The sequence below is a fragment of the Loxodonta africana genome, chromosome 18 (genome assembly GCF_030014295.1).
Source record: "Loxodonta africana isolate mLoxAfr1 chromosome 18, mLoxAfr1.hap2, whole genome shotgun sequence".
NCBI classification, from domain to species: Eukaryota; Metazoa; Chordata; class Mammalia; order Proboscidea; family Elephantidae; genus Loxodonta; species Loxodonta africana.
Window position 1 is genome coordinate 16,416,374 of NC_087359.1, and position 21,953 is coordinate 16,438,326.

The following is a 21,953-nucleotide window of genomic DNA, read 5'->3' on the forward strand; positions in this document are numbered from 1 at the left end:
GCGCGGAAGTCTTTCCGGCAGTCTCGTAGTAGCTCTCGCGATATTAAGGAGGCCTGATGGGAAATGCAGTTCAAAACAGTCCGCCGCCGAGGGCTGCCGCTTCTTTAAGAGGACTCCCGGCCGGGGTAAGACGATGGCCACCCCAAGGGATGCTGAGAATCTGGGGACTGTGAAGGGCTGCGGACGTTAGAAAGCGAAGACAGAGGTTCGCCTCAGCCCGAGAGTCATTTAGCTGCTGATTGGAGATTGGCCCTGGGCGAGATTGGTCCTGGGGAGGCGTAGAAGTTTCGAGGGGGAGGGGGCCGATGAGGAAGCGAAGGCCCGGCTGAATTTCGTTGTCGGATCTTTGTGGATTCTATTTGGGTCGAGGAGGGGTCGTTTGGGGTGGTCGGTCGGGTTAGTGAGCGGAAGGGTGGTGGCGAGAAAATTGTTCAGCGTCCCCCTCGGCTACTTTTAAGAGAGGCGAGGCTGTGGCGGCCCGTGGCGGGCGGCAGAGGGCGCCCGGGAGCGCGTTGACCCCAAGGCGGACCTGAACGACCCTGAAGGCGGGGTGGGAGCCTCGCACCTCAGGGACCCGGTGCCGTGTGTTTTTAATTCCTAAGAGGGGAAAAAGCAGCAAATTAAATTATGAGAACAGAATGATGTAACACCCACTGCTACTTTGTGAGTGTTACTTTCCAGACTACCTATTTGCCTTCATTTTTGCAATAATAGGACAAAAGAACTAGACTCAGGGCTAGAATTGACATGTATTTGGAAATGAGTTTAAATTTGCAAGTCCACAGAGCGTTTTCAGCATTACTCCCTCCCCATTCTCATCACCCCTCTAACCGTGATCTCCCTGTGGCAAGTGGCATTTTGTCTGGATTATATCACTCTTTATATGTAATTTTTTTTTATATGTAATATTGTGGAAACCCTGGTGGCCCAGTGGTTAAGTGCTACCACTGCTAACCAAAAGGTCGTCAGTTCGAATCCATCAGGCGCTTCTTGGAAACTCTGTGGGGCAGTTCTGCTCTGTCCTATAGGGTCACTATGAGTCGGAATCGGCTCCACGGAAACTAGAGTTATATGCGATATAGGAGCCCTGGTCGCGCAGTGGTTAAGCGCTCAGCTGCTACAGCGGTTTGAACCTGCCAGCGATGGGTTTGGACCACAAACTGGAAGTCCCTGGTGGGGCACATGGTTAATGTGCTGGGCAGCTAACTGAAAGGTTGGAGGTTCGAACCCACCAGCTGCGCTGCAGGAGAAAGATGTGGCAGTTCGCTTGCTTCCATAAAGATCATGGCCTTGGAAACCCTATGGGGCAGTTCTACAGGGTCACTGTGAGTCAGAATCTACTCCATGGCAACAGATTTAGAGAGCCCTAGTGGTGCTATGGTTAAGCACTTGGCTGCTAACCAAAAGGTTGGTGGTTCGGACCCACCCAGCAGCTCAGCAGGAAAAAGACCTGGCGATCTGCTCCTCTAAAGATTAAACTGATCCATGGCTGTCAAGTTCATTCCAACTCATAGTGACCCTATAGTGCAGAGTAGAACTGCCCCATAGGGTTTCCAAGGAGCAGCTGGGGGATTTGAAGTGCTGATCTTTTGGTTAGCACCCAAGCTTTCAACCACTGTACCACCAGGAGCCCTTGGGAAGATTACTGCCTTGGAAACCCTATGGGGCAGTTCTACTTTGTCTTCGGGGGTTGCTATGAGTCAGAATCCACTCAACGGAAATGAGTTTGGTTTTTTTATGTGGAATATGTTGTAAGACTAGAAATCTGTAGGGATTTACCCCCCGCAGGTTTGTATCCTGCCGACTACGGTCCTTTCCGGTTTGGAAAGCTAATTTATGGAGACCTGGTGGTGCAGTGGTTAAATGATTTGGCTGCTAACCAAAAGGTCAGCAGTTCAAATCCACCAGCCACTCCTTGGAAACCCTACAGGGCAGTTCTACTCTGTCCTCTAGGGTTGCCGTGGGTCGGAATCAACTTGACGTCAAGGAGTTTGGTTTTATGTTGCAGAAAGCTGTTTTCGAGTTACCACATTTGTTTATGTTTATCTCTCTTATTTGGTTGTGATCAAGAGAAGTGTCTTCTGGTTTTTTTAAGTTTCCAGCAGTGCCCAGTTTGGTATTCTGCCTCTGCTCACGGCAAGTGCTCAGCAAATAATCATTCACTCACCTAGTGGTAACTTCTAGCTTATGAAACGGACCCTTAGCTTTCTCTGTCTGACCTTGGAAGACAAATTATTTTGTATAATACTAAAAGAATGTGTTATCTTCCTGAAAACTAAGTTCCTTTCGTTTGAGAATTGTAAGTGTGGCATTTCCCAGAAGTTGTTTGTGAAACGGCTGGGCAGATGACCTGCTAGAGGCAAAATAATGAGAGCCATTACTTCATAGGACTTCCTGCATGCTTTAAACATATCAACCCATTTAGTCCTCACAACTGCACTGTGAACTACCATGACTACCCTCACATCAGAGATGAGGAAATGGAAGCGTGTTGAAAGAGTAGGTAACTTGCTCAAGTCCACAGATCTGGTAACTGGTGGACTCAGGATTTGATCCTAGCCTTTAGGATCTGGCTTTCATCACTAAATGATATTGCATCACATATATAAGTTGATATTCATGGGGGCTTTTGGTTTCAGGGGTGAAGGGTTCCACAGTTTTGAGCCACTCTATGGAAGGAAGAGTTGGGTGAGGGTATTAGTTTCTTAGCTGTAAAAAGAGGGTGAGGATGCGCATCCCAGCCTCGCAGGACTGTGTAAGATTGTGGTGCAAAGCACTTAGCACTGTGGCTGACGCAGGTCAGCACTCAGTGAGGAGAAGCTCTTATAACGTTGAACATACTTCTTGTAACACTCATTTCACTGTTTTTTGATTATTTGCTTGCATGTCTGGCTTTTCCACAAGGTCATGACCACGACAAGGATCAGGGCTTCATTCTTGGGTTTTTTGTTTTTTTTTTAAGTCAGCTTTTCTGCATGCATTTTAAATGTACACTGAATGTATACACCCACGTAACCTCAACCCCAGGCAAGATTTAGAACATTTTCATCACCTGCAGGAGCTGACTGGTGAAAGGCTGTGGGCTCCAACAGGGCTATCTTCGGCCCTGACTTGTTGGTACTCAGTGTGCAGTGAGGACCAGTCTTCATAGCTCCTCACTCCGCGTAGGCCACAGTGGCCCTGTGGCACCCAACAGCGCACAACTTCACCTGCAGAGCCCGGCTGTGCTCAGGGGAACAGCTGCAGACCCAGGGTGGATGCAGGTGCTGTGGGCAGCCAGGCAGGGGCCAAGAGGCTGGAGCAAAATACCCTAAAAAGCCTTGTGCCTAAGCACGTATGAGCACAGTGCTTAGGCAATCCACAGATAACTGGGGAGACTGCAAAGCAGAGGCCCTCCAAATCCTGAATGAGCAGGCCTGGGCTCCACAGTGTGGAGACTGAAGCGTCCATGTTTTCTGATCTTGTCTGCACTCATTAGTGGTGAGGCCTAGTACACTTGAGTTGTACGTACAGTGGAATTACTATATGGCCATTCCACACAGCAAGTGCAGCTCTGTATTTATTGACAGGGAAAGAAAGAGTCACACAATTACTGTTAAGTGACAGAAGCAGATCACAAGCTGAACAGGGCAGGAGTTCCCGGCTGTTTAGAGACCCAGGCTCTGAGTGCAAAGGGACAGTCTAGGTAGATGGGCCTGCTGTGTTAGGGCAGTCAGCTCATGGTCTTCCATTCACCGGTAGAATTTAAGACATGGTATCCGAAACTCACAGTCATAGAAAATAGAGACTCTGGGATATCGAAGTTAATTTCTTAACCTGGAAAAGAATCTCACTCTATTAATAAAAATGTGAAGGAGGGTAGGTAATATCCCAAGTAGTTGGCTGCTTACTTTTAGAGCGGTTGCCCCAGTGATTTCACAGGAAGTTCATCCTCATGGCGGGAGCTGTTTGTTGCCAAGCCAGCAGCCATCCTTCCTCCGTCTTACGAGCAGAACCTAGATTCTGTGCAGCTATTGGGCAGCCGTGTGCTTCAGGGAGGCAAGTCCCTCCCCAGGCCCAAGGGAAGAATCTTGATTAGTCTGCATCACACATGATGAATCTATTCCCTTTGCCGGGAATTGTTTGAGGAAAGAATCTATGATGCAATTATAGCCAAGGAAACCTAAGAGCAAGTCTGCCAGGAAACTTTGGGAAAGTTTTCTTGTTTTTATAAAGAGGCCAGCGAAGGAGCAGCCTCTCCCTGGTTTTGGGACACTGTGAAGATGTGATGCTTGAGGCCGCTGCAGCCATCTTGCACCCGTGAGGCTTGCTTCGAAGCAGGAGCCAAAGGTCTGTAGCTGGCAAAGTAGAAAGAAGAAATGAGTCCTTGAAGATGGCTGCTGAATTGCTGAAATAACCAGTCGCCAAGCTGCCTACTTTCGCACTTCTCATTTTGATTTGGAGACCTTTTTTTACATTTTAATATTTCTGAATGTGGGCTGCATCTTAAGAGCAATGCCATCTTAGTTTCAATTAAAAAAGAAATCTCTTAGCTGCATGGATTCTCTAGAGGAGCAAAACGAGTGAAATGTGTATAAATGTAAATATATAGAGAGAGATTTAATTCAAGGAAATGGATCACGCAGTTGTGGAGGCTGGCAAGTCCCCAAATCCATGGGTCAGACGTCAGGCTGGAGGCTTCTTCCAACTCAGTGGTTGCAGGAGCTGATGAGCCCAAAATCGTCAGGTCAGACAGCAGGCCGCTGGCTCACAGAACTGCGGGAGCTGCCAAATCCCAAAATCTGCAGGTCAGGTGGCAGGCTGCTGTTTCTACAATTATACGGAAATAAAAAAGGTTAACTTTAAAAATAAATCATCTTATTGTTCAAGCCATTTTAAGTTGAATGTTCTGTTAGAGTCAAACCATCTTAAGTGATTCTGTCCGAAGTGACTGACATTTTCCCTGGAAGTATGAGCTAGGACATGGCAAAGTAAAGAAAATGAACTGATGAGTGCGAATTACCTCTCTGAAGTAGTAACAGCTAACATCTGCTAAGTGTTTACTCAGCATGAGGCGCTGTTCTTAGCCCCTTCGATATGCGCTCTCACCGGACTCTCACAACAGACCTGTCATTATCCGCCCCATTTTGCCGCTGAAGTGCAGAGAGGGTCAAGTAAATAGTAAGTGGAAGCGTTGAGATCTGAATTCAGACAACCCAGCTTAAAAATTTATGGGCTTAACCACTATGCTAACCTGTTGCCGTCAAGTTGATTCTGACTCATAGCAACCCTATAGGACAGAGTAGAACTACCCCCTAGGGTTTCCAAGGAGTGGCTGGTGGATTTGAACTGCCGACCTTTTGGTTAGCAGCCGTAGCTCTTAACCACTATGCCATTAGGGTTTCCAGTCACTAAGCTATGTTTCCTGAAAAAATACACCATGAGTGAGGATCGTTTTTTGCTAACCCTGGTATTTTCAGTTCATCCAGATGGAAAGCCCGTGATGAAAACGGTGGAATTTTTTTCCTGAGATTCCTCAGAACCCTGACACAGTGGCGTAAATCCTGTCCAGCAGAAATCTGGGGTCATTGAGTGCAGCTTTAGCTTTCTGGAGGAGGAGAAGTGTAACAACAGGTACCTGACTGGATGCGAGTAGACCTCCTTGGAGTCGGGCTGGGTTCTTCTCTGTGCTTACCAGCAGTGCCGAGGAGAAAGAGCAACACATTTCACTTGCCTGTTGGACAGAGCTGATGCCACTAATAAAGTTATTACTTTAAAATGGACTTAAATACTTCTCTCCTTTAAAAAAAAAAAAAATCACCTCTGTGAGACCAAAAAGTCAATAATTACTTTAAAACAAAGATGAGAATGTCAGGGGACAGGGAAACCAGATGAATGGGAACGGAAGAACCAGAAGAGAGTCTGTGCTTTGCAGTCAGGCAGACCTGGGTTACGGCCCCTGCACTGCTGACTGTAGCGGAGTAGTCTCGGGCAGATCACTTGATCTCAATCTAAGGCTCACCTTCTTAGCTGTAAAATGAGGGTGAGGATGCGCATCCCAGCCTCGCAGGACTGTGTAAGATTGTGTATGCAAGGCACTTAGCACTGGGCCTGCCACAGGTCAGCGCTCAGTGAAGAGAAGCTCTTAAAACGTTGAACATACTTCTCATAACACTCATTTCACCGTTTTATGATGATTCACTTGCATGGTTTTCCTCTAGGCCATGAGCAAGACAAAGGTCAGGTCTTCATTCCTGAAAAATTTTTTAAGCACTTTATGTCAACTTGAGGTATAATTTACATGCCATAAAATGTATCCATTTTAAATGTACAGTTCAATAAAAGTATACACCCATGTATCCACAACCCCAATCAAGTTTGCAAACATTTTCATCACCCCAAAAAGTTCCTTCTGTACCCTTTTACAGGCACTCTCTGTATCTAAACCTGACCCCAGGCAACCATCAGTCTCTGGTTCTGTCACTGTAGATTAGTTTTGCTTGCACTAGAATTTCATATCAATGGAATCATACAGTAGGTACTCTGCATGTGTCTAGCTTGTCTCAGTTAACCCAGTGTTGTTTTGCTAGGCCTTTCTTCGGCATTGCTGGGTGGATTCAAACCGCCAACCTTTTGGTTAGTTGCCGAGAGCAAACTATTTGCTCCACCCAGAGACCTGGCTTATATCAGTAGTTCATTCCTTTTAATTGCTGAGTGTTATTCCGTTGAATGAATAAACCATAATTAGTTTATCTAGTCACATGTCGATGAGTATTTGGGTTTCCAGTTTGGAGCTATAATTAATAAAACTGCTGTGAACAATTTTATACAGATCTTTTTGTGGACCTAACTTTTCATTCCTCATGGATAACTTTATGAGAAATGGCCAAACTGTTTTCCCAAGTGGGTGTAACATTTCATACTTCTGCCAGCAATGTACGAGCCTCACAGTTGTTCTACATCCTTGCCAACACTTACTATGGTCTGTCTTTTTAATCCTAACTATTCTAGTGGATGTATAACCCAGTAAACCAACCCAGTGCCGTTGAGTCTATTACGACTCATAGCGACCCTTATATGTATAGTGGTTGTGAATTACACATCCCTGATGACTAAAGATGTGGAGCATCTTTCCATGTGCTTATTGGCCACGTGTGTATTTTTTTTTTTTTTTTATGAAATGACTATTAAAACCTTTTCTGTCAATATTAGTCCAAAGGATCAATGGACCACAGGTACCACAGCCTCCAGCAGCCTGAGCCCAGAAGAACTAGATAGTGCCCAGCTACCACCACCAATCTCACTGACAGGGATCACAACAGAAGGTCCCAGAGAGAGCAGGAGAAAAATGTAGAACAAAATTCAAATTCACACACAAAAAAAGACCAGACTTACTGGTCAGACAGAGACTGGAGGAACCCCTGGGACTATGGCCCCTGCACACCCTGCTAACTCAGAACTGAAGCCACTTCCGAAGTTCATCCTTGAGCCAAAGATTAGCTAGATCTATAAAACAAACATGTGAGGAATGTGCTTCTTAATTCAATCAAGTATACGAGACCAAAAGGGCAACGCCTACCCAAAAGCAGTAATGAGAAGGCAGGAAGGGACAGGAAAAATGGGCGGATGGAAACGGGGAATTGGAGTGTAGAAGGGGAGGGTGCTGACACATCGTGGGCATTGTAACCAATGTCACAAAACAATTTGGGTAGAAATTGTTGAATGAGAAACTAATTTGCTCTGTAAAGTTTGACCTAAACAAAAAAGCCCATTGCTGTGGAGACTCATAATGATGAAAGTTTCACCTAAAGCAGAATTAAAAAAAAAAAAACGTTTTCCTCTTTTTTAAGTAGGTTGTTTTCTTATTGAATTGCAAAAGGTTTTTTTGTATATTCTGAATACAAGCTCCTTCTCAGATGTATGTTTGGCAAATATTTTCTCTCAGTCTTTCCAAGAGCAGAAGTTTCATTTTGATAAAGTCCAACCTACCAATATTTGTTTTACGGTTACTGCTTTTTGGGCCCTGTTGAAAAGACTCACCTTTTCGCCATTGGATTACCTAGCCGCATCTGTTTTGGGATTCCATTGGTTTGTATGTATGTCCTTAAGACTACCACACTGTCTGGAACTGTAAGTTTGTCTTCTTCACTTAGCAAGACTGCCGAGGTCCCCTTGGGCATCCCTTTCCCGCACAGAAGGCAGGGAGCTGTGTCCAGGCAGAAGCTGCGGCAATTGTAGGGGTCACCGGCTAGGTGTGGCCTGCTGTCAAGTGTCCGTGCCTTATACGTTGTTCAATTTTCTGTTTGTTGTGGCAGGACGGTCTTAACCCATCTCTGTAGTCACCGTGCCTGGCACGCAGACACTGCACGTTTGCTGAGCCAGTAAATCTGTTAGCAGCTCCAGACACCATCCACTATAGCCTCTTAATTGGGAGAATCTGTGGGGCCGCTAGAGGTCATCTGGTCCATCTCCTTCGCTTGCTTGACAGTTCTCTTCCTGAGGATGGTCGCTTCCTTTACATCCTGTGGGTTCAACACATGTTTACTGGATGGGGAAACAGGTCCAGAGAAAGGAAGGAAGGTCACGTGACCAGGCAGTGGCTGAGCTGGCAGTCTGGGATTCCTCTGCCAGGGTCATTCTGTTGTGCCAGTCAGCTGGACAGGGATTGTCTCCCTCATCCCTGTATCACTCCTAGCACTTAACAGTGTTCGTCCATTGTAGACTCCCAAGACATGCTTGTTAAATAATCGAGCAGATGTAAAATTAAATGATTTCTGTTAATGCTTAGCTCCAATAGCTTCTGCCTGTGCATGTGGTATTAAATGGCGTGTGCGTGTGTGCACGTGTGTGTATGTTTTCACGGATGGACAGGACTGGCCGTTCCAACCTAGGCTCACAGCTTTGTAGTTTGCTAATCTTTTTATTTTTATTTTCTCCACATCCACCCTTTAGCCTCACTCCCCACTAGGGGGCGCATGTATCCCACAGAGCGGGTCTGTAGCTGCTAGGTACTAACCACTGCCGTCGAGTCGCTGCGGACTCATGGCGACCCTAGAGGACAGAGCAGAACTGCCCCCATAGAGTTTCCAGGGAGCGCCTGGCGGATTTTGCTAGGTACTAGGGCTTGCTTTTTTTTTTTTTAGCTCAAGCCAGTGGACACCTCTGGAAGGCACCTCCTGGGTCCGAAGCCCCACACCCTCCTCCTGCAAACACAAAAAAGCCTTCCTCCCCAAACTCCTTTCTCTCTCTGGGCTACCAGTCACTACCCTCTCCACTCCCCAGGGCTCTGCCCCTGATTGAGGGTGGAGTGGTGGCCTCAGTGACTAAGTGACACCACCTGATCTGGCATTGACTTTGGGGCAGCGCATCCTGGCCACTGATAAAACCTGGAGAGGCAGCTCTTTACGCCCTCAACCGCAGGTGAGCGTTCGCCTTTTGAGGGCCCAGAGTCTGGTCTCCCCTGAAATGATGAGTTCTGAAGAGAGAGTAGATGGGACAAGCCACGGGACCAGGCCCCTCCAGCTCGCGTTCCTGTGCCCTTGGAGACGGCTTGCAAGCCCAGCTCTCAGGCTGGGGTCTTCCCTGCTGGAATGGTGTCACCAGCTCTGGACTCAGGTCTCCAGGTGCAGGTTCTGGCCTCGCTGCTGGCCACAAGGGACCTTGAGCAGCTGTTGCACTTCTGTGAACTTCACTTTCCTTATTGGGTCAATGAGAATAGCAACAGTTATGGCCCCTTAGCCGAGACAATGCATGTAAACAAAGCCCTTCGCACGGTGCTTAGCACATAACTACCACATTAACCATTGCTAGTAGCAGTATGAGTGTCGTTATCGTTGCGCTAATGTAAACCTCAGTGTACGTCGCTTTGCCTTCTCCTTTCCAGACTCCCAAAGAAGCATTTCTTCCTCTAGCTCAAGGTCTTGGGCTTCTTCGCAATGGAGAAGCGCCCACTGAGGAACCCTGGCAACTGAGGGCCTGTGGTGTGTGCCTCTCTCATGCCATGCAGGCCTCAGATTGGGGGCCTCTGCTGTGTGCTCTGAGCCAGACTGTCCTGTGCGCACATCTGTCCTGTGTGCACATCTGCACCCCGGGGAGGCCGGGCAGCTGCTGCAGCTGCTATGCCACTTCCCTGCCCCCACCATCATTGGTTCTCTGGTCATGTTCCAATCGCCGGGGGAGACTGGCAGCAACCCCACTCTCCGCCACAGAAGGAGCAGATGACAGCATCGCCCTGCTCCTGCTGCTGTCCCTGGCCACCCGTAGCTCCGGCACCCTTGCCCCTGTCACTCAGGCTCCTAGCAGCCGTGAAAGGGACATTCAGACAGGATGGAAAAGCATGAGGGCAGCCACCTCCTGTCTCCTCCATGAGCTGAGACTCACTCAAGACACAGAGCAGGGGAGGGCCTGGGCGCAGAGGAGGCAGGACAGTGCTCTCAGGGAACCCCAATCTTCCTCCTCTCTCTCCCTGCAGGTCCTCTCTCAGCCCTCCTGTCTCCGGTCCAGAGATCAGAGATGCCGATTGCCCAGCTTCTGTGTATGTGGGGAGACAGCAGACAGGAGGCGTGGGAAGGCGATGGCTCGTCAGCTCTTCTAAACCTACCAGGGTTCCATAGTTGACAGTGCCCAATAAGCATACTAGCTCACTATATCGAGCACTTACTAAGCGAGGTAGGCACTTATCATGCTACCTAATTAACCCTTAAAACAATTTTCTGAGATAGGTACTCCTCCATTTTACAGATGAGGAAACTGAGCCACAGAGACGTTCAGGAACCCACCCAAGACCACAGAATAGGAAAGGTGGTAGAGTCGATTCAGACAGGCGCTCTGGCTCTGGACTCCTTGCTCCTCGATTCTTATTTCCTACAGCCAGCACCTTGGGCCTGGAGGAAGGAGACCCAGCTCTCTGCCTCCACTGGCTGGCTAGTCCCCCTTCACACCCTCTCTCCCAGCCCCTGACATCTTTGCTCCCGTTCCAAGCAGCAACTCCTTCCAAGGGCACGGGAGGAGAGAAGGCCTGGGACTTTCTGGGGATACTGTCATAGGATTTAAGTGACTCCCCAAACCCTGCTGTCACCATGGGCTTCACACTACCCCTGCAACGGGAGAGAGTGGGCAACAAAGGGGCACCTGGGCGCCGGCCAGTCTTCGGTAGCGGAGTTCTGGGCTGAGGGAGGCAACTTTCTGCAGCAGGAGCTGCAAATGTGCAGACCATGCTGAGAGCCTGGGGCGAGAGAGGACCGGGAGGAGAGGCGCATGGATGGGCATGTGGGGAGGTGTGAACAACCTGCTCCCACCAAAGCAGTCTGCACCCTGAGGAAGGGGCCTCCCACCCTGCCCACACGGCCCACCAGCCGCCAGGGTCCAGGCGGCCGCCTCACCTGTCTCCAGCAGCCCCTTCTCTGTCTTTCCCTCCCTTCATCTGGAAACTAATCCCTGGAGGAGCCACCATCTTCAGAACAGGTTCCTAGAACAGCACTGACAAGGGTTGTAGCCCTGGAGATGTCCGTCTGGGCCGGAAGCCAGCCCCAGTCCAGGGAGGTGACCTTGGCCTGGCACTGCCACAGACCAGGGGGAGGAAGCAGGCAGTCAGAACTGGCAGAGAACAGCAGCAAGGATGAGGTGACAGAAGCATGGCAAACAGATCAGAGAATGACTGCAAGATAGGATCAGGGACACAGACGGGGTCCCAGGGACAGTGCCCCGGCCCTCAGCCCAATGGTCCTGTTACCAGGAAGGCTGAGGCCTCTCTCAGGAGAACAACAGGCTGAGGGAGCTGAGACAGGTGGTCACAAACTCATGGTCCTCGCCAGGTGGGCCGCCAGGTTCTGACATGGTGACAAGCACGGGCTGCTTCCCCTGGCAAGACCTGTCCCCCCTGCCTCCTGCCTGCCTGACTTTCTCAGACAGTGACTGTCTGGCTCCCACAGAACTGCCTGTGAATGCCTGGGGAGCCAGGCTTCTCTTCAGCACCACAGCCCGCCCTGGGCGGGCCAGCGGGCAGGTAGGTAGGCAGGCAGCAGGATGCAGCTTCCCGGCGCTCCTGAGCGGGTTCCCCCTCCTGCCGCCTCCTTCCCTCCCTGCAGATCTGGAGCAGAGGCAGCCTGGCGTCGCTCTCCAGAGAGAACGCTTCCATCTCCAGCTGCCTCAAGGGCAGGGGCCAGCCAGGAGAGCCGTGCACCGGTGTGTTGGAGGACTTTGAAGATGAATGGCTCCTGAGACTATCGGGAGCAGCTGCCTGTAGGGCCTGCGGGGATCTCGGGAAGCAGAAGCGGAAATCTGCTTTTACTTCTGCTCAGGATCAGGCGGGATTGTGCCAAGGGAGAAATGGCAGAGCAGCTGGGGGCAGGGGAGGCAGCGCCTTTACTGAGCAGTCAGCAAACTGACAAAAACAAGTGTCAGGCCTCTTCCCTCCCCCATTTGGAGCGCTGGCACGTGTGTGCACATGCTCACACACACACACAGAAAATATGTTCAGAAGACAAGCTGTCAGTTGCTTCCACCCAGATGCAGGCAGACATGTTACAGATCCAGCTGGCATCTCTTGCTGACAATCTCGGCAGAGCAGCCAGTGACAGGATGAGCTCTGGGGGCTCGGGGGAGGGCTGGGCCACCTGCTGAGGTTTCATAAGGGCCAGGCCAGTAAACCCCTGCTTCCACCAGGCAGCTACAGACTTGCGCATAGGTTTCAGGAGGCTGGGCGCCATGGTGGTCATGCGCGTGGACTCTGGAGCCTAGATGGGAGCTATGTGTCGTCCACTTACAAGCTCAGTGACACTGACAAATGATTTCACCTCTCTTAAGTGTTTCCTTGTTTATAAAATGTGGAGATGACCAGTCTCATGGGTTATGGTGAGGATGAAATTAGAGAATGGATGGGAAGTCCGTATTTAGCAGACTGAGCTACAGCTATAGGCTGTTTCTAGAGTCTCCGGGCTTCCTCCTCGCACCTGCCTCCAGCCCGGGGACTGCTGGAGTGCCTCAGAGTTAGCTGATGGATCTCACTGAGTTCCTCCCCTGGGGCCTTCTCAGGCCCCATCCCTTAGAGGAGCCTCCAAGGATGCTAAGGAAAGGGGCTCAGTGCTAGAATGGGCACAGCTCGGCTCTCCTGCCAGCCCCAGCCAGGAGAAGTGAAGACGGGCAGGCCCATGGGGTAAAGGGAGGAGTCTACCTTCTCACCTGCTGTGTCTTCCCATTCTCTCTCTCATTGCTGTTTCTGCCACCACAGTGTCCTCCTGGGGGGACTTGAGCTGAAACAGAAAACCACAAGAGGTTGTCACACTCTCCCATGCCAAACAACAGAAGGGCTTCTATTTCAGAGACCACCCCAGAGCACTGCCCTCAACCCCAGTCTGGAATGTGCTCAAGACCACACCTGACTTTGTAAGGAGAATGAACCCTTGCCCTGTGGCCTGGAACATTCAGGCTCAAGGTACATGGTAAATAAAGGGGCCCACCCTGTACTCCTAACCTCCATCACTGACCTCAAGAGCTGAGGGCACCCTGCTCTGCCCCCACGTGGCCAGGTCTTCCATAGCTGTTGCCTCCTTATCCCAGTCTTGCCCTCTGCCCTCCCGGCTCCTGGCCCTGCCTTACCTGCCCCCGGGGCTTAGCTCCACCTGAAGAGATGAAGGCTTACTTCAGAGGCTCTTTCTCCCTAAAAGGAGCAAAGCACTGGAGTCAGGGGATGCAAAGGGGTGACCCTCCAGCATTTCCGGCTCTCTTCTTCCTCCACCCCCATGCCTAGCAACTCACTCCAATATTGAGGGGCAGGAGCACCAAAGGAACCAGTTGGAATCTATGACTGTGGAACTGCCCCAGGGTAGCCCTCTGTAGGAAGCCCCTACCGGCAGGCAGCTCCTTGATGTGAGGACAATTTTTCCAAGTAACTGGGTCCCAAGGAGTTAATAGGCAAGCTGCTTCCTTCTGGCCAGGCCACACCAGCTAGGCTTGGCCAGATGGTCCCCAGATTTGGCCTTTCCTCCTTGATGGGAGGTCCAGGCCCATTTCTTGTAGGGGAGACGAGTTGCTTGGAAGCCAGGGACCTGATACCTGCAACAAACTGGACAGACGGCCATGAACTAGTCACTCAAACCTCCCTGCTCTTTCATTTCCTCCAACCATCAACAACAGAAAAGACACTTGTTCTGCCAACCCTCCAGGCTTATGGAGACTTCCAAGGTGGTGTAGTGGTTAAGAGCTTGGCTACTAATGGAAAAGTTGGCAGTTCGAATCCACCAGATGCTCCTTGGAAATTCTATGGGGAACTTCTACTCTGTCCTATAGGGTCACTATAGTCAGAATCGACTCAATGGCAATGGGTTTGGTTTGGTCTTCTGGGAAAGAATAAAACGTTTTTAGGTGCCATCAAATCGGTTCTGACTCATAGCGACCGTATATACAACAGAATGAAACACTGCCTGGTCCTATGCCATCCTCACAATCATTACTATGTTTGAGCCCATTGTTGCAGCCCCTGTGTCAATCCATCTCGTTGACATTCCCCTTTTTTGCTAACCCTCTACCAAGCATGATGTCCTTATCCAGGGACTGGTCCCTCCAGATACATGTCTGAAGTACATGAGGCAAAGTCTCACCATCCTCACTTCTAAGGAGCATTCTGGGTGTACTTCTTCCACAACAGATTTGTTCATTCTTCTGGCGGTCCATGGTATATTCAGTATTCTTCACCAACACCATAATTCAAAGGCGTCAGTTCTTCTTGGGCCTTCCTTATTTCTCATCCAGCTTTCGCATACATGTGAGGCGATTGAAAACACCATGGCTTGGGTCAGGCGCACCTTAGTCTTCAAAGTGACATCTTTGCTTTTTAATAGTTTAAGTAGGTCTTTTGCAGCAGATTTGCCCAATGAAATATGTCATTTGATTTCCTGACTGCTGCTTGATTTAAAATTGATTGTGTATCTAAGTAAAGGGGCATTGATTGTGTATCTAAGTAAAGCGAAATCCTTAATAACTTCAGTCTTTTCTCCGTTTATCGTGATGTTGCTCATTGGTCCAGTTGTGAGGATTTTTGCTTTCTTTATGTTGAGGTGTAATCCATACTAAAGGCTGTGGTCTTTGATCTTCATTAGTAAGTGCTTCGAGTCCCCTTCACTTTCAGCAAACAAGGTTGTGTCATCTGCATAACGCAGGTTGTTAATGAGTCTTCCTCCAATCTTGATGCCCCGTTCTTCTTCATATAATCCAGCTTCTCGGATTATTTGCTCAGCATACAGATTGAATAAGTATGATGAAAGGATGCAACCCTGATGCACACCTTTTCTGATTTTAAATCATGCGGTATCCCCTTGTCCCGTTTGAACAACTGCCTCCTGATCTATGTAAAGGCTCCACATGAGCACAATTAAGTGTTCTGGAATTCCCACTCTTCACAATGTTATCCATAATTTGTTATGATCCACACAGTCAAATGCCTTTGCATAGTCAATAAAACACAGGTAAATATCTTTCTGGTATTCTCTGTTTTCAGCCAAGATAAACCTGACATCAGCAATGATATCCCTCATTCAAATTTACACACCAACCACTAATGCCAAAGATGAAGAACTTGGAGATTTTTACTGACTTCTGCAGTCAGAAATTGGTCAGACAACCAAGATGCATTTATAATTACTGGTAATTGGAATTCAAAAGTTAGAAACAGAGAAGGATCAGTAGTTAAAAAATATGGGCTTGGTGATAGAAAGGACATGGGAGATTGCATGTTAGAATTTTGTAAAACCAACAACTTATTCATTGCAAATCTCTTTTTTTCAGCAACATGAACAGCAACTATACACATGAACGTCATCAGACAGAATACACAGGAATCAAATCGACTACATCCATGGAAAGAGACAATGGAGAAGCTCAATATCATCTGTCAGAACAACACCAGGGGCCAGCTGTGGAACAGACCATTGTTGCTCCTATGTAAGTTCAAGTTGAAGCTGAAGAAAATTAAAACAAGTCCATGTGAGTCAAAGTACGACCTTGAGCATATCCCACCTGAATTTAGAGACCATTTCAAGTACAGGTTTGATACATTGAACACTAATGGACAGAAGACCAGACGAGTTATGGGATGACATCAAGGACATCATACGTGAAGAAAGCAAAGGTTATTAATAAGACAGAAGAGAAACTTGCTCTTGAATGTAGAGTAGCTGAAGCTAAAGGAAGACATGATGAAGTAAAAGAGCTGAATAAAACACTAATGACGTATAACACTGCAGCCAGAATAGTTCACATTTACTGAGCAGTTGGTAGGTGCCATCCGTTTGGTTCCCACTCATAGCGACTGTCTGTGTAGCAGAATTAAATGCCCAGTCCTGTGCCATCCTCACACTTGTTGCTATGTTTGAGCCTGTCGTCGCCAACCTGAGCAGCTCGTCTTCCAGCATTCTATCAGACAATGTTCTGCTGCTATATCCATAAAGTTTTCACTGGCTGATCTTTTTTTCATAACTAGACCTCCAGGTCTTTCTTCCTAGTCTGTCTTAGTCTGGAAGCTCTGCTGAAATCTGTCTACCGTGGGTGACCCTGCTGGTATTTGAAATAGCTTCCAGGATTACAGCAACACGCAAGCCACCACAGCCCTACAAACTGACAGATGCTGTGGCACGTGCTTAACAAGGATGATGTCCCATTTAATCCTCACAACCACTCTGTTATTAACCCCATTTAACACATACAAAATCAAACAAACAAAAAGTTGCTGTCAAGTCAATTCCAACCCATAGCGACCCTATAGGGCTGAGTAGAGCTGCCCCTCAAGGTTTCCAAGGAGTAGTTGGTGGATTTGAACTGCCGACCTCTTGGTTAGCAGCTGTATCACTTAACCACTGCACCACCAGGGCTCTATATATAATAAGGCTACACTACTAATCCCATTTACTATACATATAATAAGGCTATATTATTAACCCCGTTTAACATATATATAATAAATTCATTATAAGTCAATCCTAACTCACAGCGACCCTATAGGACAGAGTAGAATGGCCCTATAGGGCTTCCAAGGAGCGGCTGGTGGAGTCGAACTGCCGACCTTTTGGTTAGCAGCCATAGCTCTTAACCACTGTGCCACCAGGGCTCCATATATATATAACAAGGCTACATTATTTGCCGAAAGTCACTTGTTAGAGGGGAGTCAGGATTTGGACTCTGGCTGCCCAGCTCCAGGCGGAACTTGACATTCAAGTGCCTCCTGTCCATGAGCCAATGTTGCTTATTTTATAGGTGTCAGCCCATTTAATTACTAGCCTCAATTAGGCACTGTTATGATAGTCTTGGAGTCCCTGAGTGGTGCACATGGTTAAGCACTTGACTACTAGCTAAACGGTTGGAGATTTCAGCCCACCCAGAGGTGCCTCGAAAGACCTGGTGATCTGCTTCCGGATATGTCACAGCCTTGAAAACCCACTGGAGCTGTTCTACTCTGCACTTATGGGGTCGTCAGGAGTCAGAATCCACTAGATGGCAACTAACAACGACAGCACCGTGGAGAGGAAGGGTATTCCTGAATTGCCTCTGTTTCTCGTACATGTTCAGTGCTTCTCCCTGGGGCTTTTTGACACTCGGTAACTGGAGAATCCCAGGACCGAGAAGAGAGGAGCTGAGATATGGAGACAGACTCAAGTTCTCCTGGTTGGCCAGTTTCTGTACCTCTAAAGGAATCAACTCGATGGCACTGGGCTTTCTGGGAAGGGATACATTGGAGCCCTGGTGGCATGATGGTTAAGAGCTTGGCTGCTAACCAAAAGCTTGGTTGGAATCCACCAGCTGCTCCCTGGAAACTCTGTGGAGCAGTTCTATCTATCCTATAGGGTCGCTGTGAGTCGGAAACGACTCCATGGCAACGGGTTTGGCCTTAGATTTAAGGGATACATTGTGGCGGGTTCCCCACCCAGGAAGAGACACGGGTGTTCACAGACGTGCGGGCCAACCATCCCAGCCATTGGAGCTCCTGTGTGGGGACACCCTCCTTCAAGGGGCCGTGCAGCCTGAGGGGGGCCTGTAATCATTTTTGTTCTGTTTCTGTAAAGAAGAAATGCCCAGGGCCTAGTAGACACTTGCTTATAAGGTGACGTCACTCTTCAGACAGACATCCACTCTCCGGGGGTCTACAGGCCATAAAAAACATCTGACACCTATTTAATGCATATGAGTTGGGTTTTCAGTGATTTCTTGGCCACAGGAGCCCCTATCCAAGAAAACACTGGTCACCCAGGGACAGAAAAGCCTGTAAGTTGCCCAGACTTCACCCCCAAAGGCCGCATGGCCTCATCCCAGGGAAGAGTTAATTTTCCGGCCACAGGAGACCTGGTCCTGCCGGCAGGGGCCAACCAGCCAATGGCGCTTGATGCTGATGATGTCATGCTCCTCCTGTGCCTTCCATTGGGGACTGGACAGCGAATCCGGCTGGAGGATCAGGCAGTGGAGCCGCTGAGGCTGGGCAGGTCGAGGCGATGGGGGAGGGGAAGGGGAAGGCAAGCAAAGCCAGGCAGAGAGGCATCTGCCTTGTCCCTCTGTCTGCCGCCCCTGCCCCTTCCAGCAGAAGGTGCGCGGCTCAGATCAGACAAGCAAGGAGAGCAGCTTTGGTCCAGCAGTGGGGGCTGGGGCTCCCAGTTTGAGAAAACAGCCAGCCTTCCTACCAGGCAGACAGGGACCTGGGTGACTGGGGCAAGGGGCCTGTACCTCCTGGACAGCATACAGTACACACACACATGCACACACGCACACACATACTCACACACACATGAACACATACACCACGTGTGCACCCCAAGCAGGGCCACCATAGCTTCCTTTGCAGTAGCCTTACTCCCCCACCCACCTCTCCCCTGCCTTACCTGCCTGAGGCCTGGAGGTCAGCTTCCAAGCCGCTGCCCACCACTGCCCCGTCCACACCGCTGGGCTCTCTGTGGGAGGAAGAACAGCAGGCAGAGCTGTGCCAGCACCCACGCCTTCTCTCCTACTTCTCCAAGACCTCACCACCTTCCGCAGTGGGACTGGAGGCCTCGGCCCTAGTGCCTTCCAAGAACCCCACGCCCCCTCTTCCTATTCCAGGACTAAGAGAGAAGCTGAGACACAGAGAGGCTCCAGTTCTCCTGGTTCGCCAGTCTCCGCACCTCCACCTGTCTCCATTCTGAGAGTGAGCCTCTCAGGGATTCCTGGCCAGTACCCTCCCAACCTCCCTGGAGCCCAGGCAGCCCCTGGCCACCTTCAGGTTGGCTCTAGCCCAGCCCAGCCCTTCCTCCCCACCCCTGCCCCAGCCCATGGGCCCGGCAGTTTCTCACGGTTGGACCCGGTTGGCGAATCGGCGGCGCCAGAGCATGGCCAAGGTGCTCAGCAGGAAGAGGGTGGTGCACATGCCCCACCCCCAGGCCAGAACCCTGCCTGCAGAAGAAGGCCTCCGTGAGGGCCCAAAATGGCCCCCACCAGCTCTGATGAGCTCTCTAGCCAAGGTTCCTGGTGGTGATGGATTAAGAAACTCAAGCTGATTAGCCAGGTCAGCCGACCAGACCTTGTGAGGCCTGATTAACCTCACTGGGCCCAGGGTCCTCCCTGAGTGGCAGAGTAAACACACCTCAGTCGATGCGTTCAACAGACACTGAGCACCTATTCTGAATGTTAATACAAATGACACAGGGCTTGCCCTCCAGGGGCCAACAGTCTAGACAACTGCACTGTCAAGTTCAACAAATGCCTACAAGAGTGACAGAGGTGCTATTAAAGGTACCTGCAGAGCACTCGGGGAGTTGCAAGCATCAGGCAAAGCTCCCGAGAAGAGCTGGGGGCACATGAACTTACAGGTGAACCAGGAAGGATGGCCTTAGAAGGATCTGCAAGGGCTGGAGAGGAAAGGACTGGAAGCTGAGTGGTGTGGGGGACCGGTGGGGGAACACTGGTGTCCCAGTGGAGCCCTCGGGACGGGGAGGAGGAGGAAGAGAATATTAGATAAGGCCAGAAAGACGTGAGAGAGCAAGGGGCCCCAGGCGTCTAGCTCAGGGTCCAGTTTCATCCTCTGGACAGTCCTCTCTGAACTGTTCTGATGACACATCTTTTCAGTAAAAGGTGGAATTTAAGTACACTCACAAAACAGATATATGCATCCACTTATCAGGAGCCCTGGTGGCACTGTGGTTAAAGAGCTGAGCCACTAACTGAAAGGTCAGTGGTTCGAAACTACCAGCCACTGTGCGGGAGATGTGGTAGTCTGCTTCCGTAAAGATTTACAGCCTTGGAAACCCTACGGGGCAGTTCTACTCTGTCCTGTGGGGTCACTAAGCCATCGCAGTCGAGTCGATTCCAACTCATAGCAACCCTATAGGACAGAATAGAACTGTACCATAGAGTTTCCAAGGAGCGCCTGGCGGATTTGAACTGCTGACCTTTTGGCTAGTCCCAGTAGCACTCAACCACTACGCCACCAGGGATTCCATAGGATCACTAGGAGTCAGAATTGACTCAACAGCAGTGGGTTTGGTATTATAAGTTATATACTTTCCTACTGTGCAAATATGTTATATCATAAAACATACATAAAATTTGTAAAGGATGAGCTAAAAATGAATAGAAAGAGCTCTACTTTCTTTCCACATCCTCTTGAAGGCCAACATGCTAGCTTTGGGAAACTATCAGACCTGCACCGCCTGGAACATGGGGCCTGAGATGGCCATGGCTGTCCAGCCCGAGAGGAGAGCATGGGTTTGAGAGCCATCTGAGAACCTGAGTCACCCCTCTCCTCCACCCCCTCCCAGGCTCCTCGGAAGGCACTGGGTTTTCCTCCCCTCTCCTGGGGTTGGAGGCCTCCTACCCGGACTCTCACTAAGGTAAGCAGACCCTGAGCTCCGAAAGACCTGGGCCGGTGCTTACTGCACCTGTCAGTTCTCTACCTGGAAACAGGATTTTAAAAATAAACACAACCAGAACTGAAAGGAGCAGCCAGCCCCTTGCAATGCTTAGGCTGCGGAATACAGTCTTGCGAAAAACAAGGGTCACCAGGGTGCCTCAGGCAGGACGGCACAGCCCAGTGCTGTGGCATCCATTTCAGACCCTGCAGCCAGAAGTGGGACCTGGCAGTCCCCAGCACTAGTGACTTTTCACAAGGTGGGCACCCGGGGACTCTGGCCCAGTCTCACCCACACCTTATCTGTCCTGCTCCCCGGGCAGGGCCCACCAGGACCTTCCCTGATGGGGCCTTGGTGGTGGTGGTGAGATATCTCCAGCAATGACGCCTCCCCCAAGACTTCTCGACCCCCTGCTGCTCTTTGCGGCCGGCCTCTCCTTCGGACTCTGTCCACCAGCACCGCGGTGTGGGGGGTTGTGTTAGTCGGAAGGAAAGGGGGCGCAGGCCTCTGAGGGCCAGGTTCCGAGGTGTGGTCCATTTCCGACAGCCGTCCCCATCCCTGCAGCAGTAGTCCTAAACCCTGAGGGGCCCGGGGTCCGCGTGGGCCCAGCGCTGGATCCGGAGAGGCCCGGAACGAGGGCGAGCCAAGCCCCGACCGCGGCCGCTGCCGGAGAGGCTCGTGTGCGTCCCTCGGGCCGGCGGTGGGCGACTCGGCGCGAACGCCTGGCAGTGTTTGACTTTGAATCAGTGCCCGGCCTTGTGAAGCGTGCACACCCGCCCCGGGGCTCACTTCTGTGCGCTCGGCGCCTCCCCGCGCCTCGTGAACGCCCCCTGCTCCGGAGACCCTCGGCAGAGCGGCCACACCTACCCAGCGGCCAACTCCGCGGCGGCCTGGAGGGCGGGCGGCAGCAGCGACGCCCCCATCCCGCCCAGCCTTCACCTTGCCCGAATTGGCTGGCGACACGCGGTTGGGGATTTGGAGCGTCTTTATTTTTTTAAGGCTTTTTCCTGCAGACCAGACCACATCCCCGCCCCCCGCTCGCGGTCCCCCGCCCCCCGCACATATACCCTGCACACACACACACACACACACACACACACACACACACACACACAC

The 21,953-nt window shown here is 50.3% G+C and overlaps 1 long non-coding RNA gene across 3 annotated transcripts; it reads left to right on the top strand.

Moving 5' to 3' along the window:
• The first annotated feature begins 61 nt into the window (after window positions 1-61).
• On the top strand, window positions 62-16,327 carry LOC111752608 (uncharacterized). Of its 3 annotated transcripts, XR_010318290.1 has the most exons (4): window positions 62-125; window positions 9,123-9,399; window positions 10,451-10,647; window positions 15,760-16,327. It is a non-coding gene; the product is annotated as an uncharacterized LOC111752608 (long non-coding RNA). The 3 variants fall into 3 exon arrangements; XR_010318289.1 differs by lacking the exon at window positions 9,123-9,399; XR_010318291.1 differs by lacking the exons at window positions 9,123-9,399; window positions 10,451-10,647.
• Window positions 16,328-21,953: the final 5,626 nt, after the last annotated feature.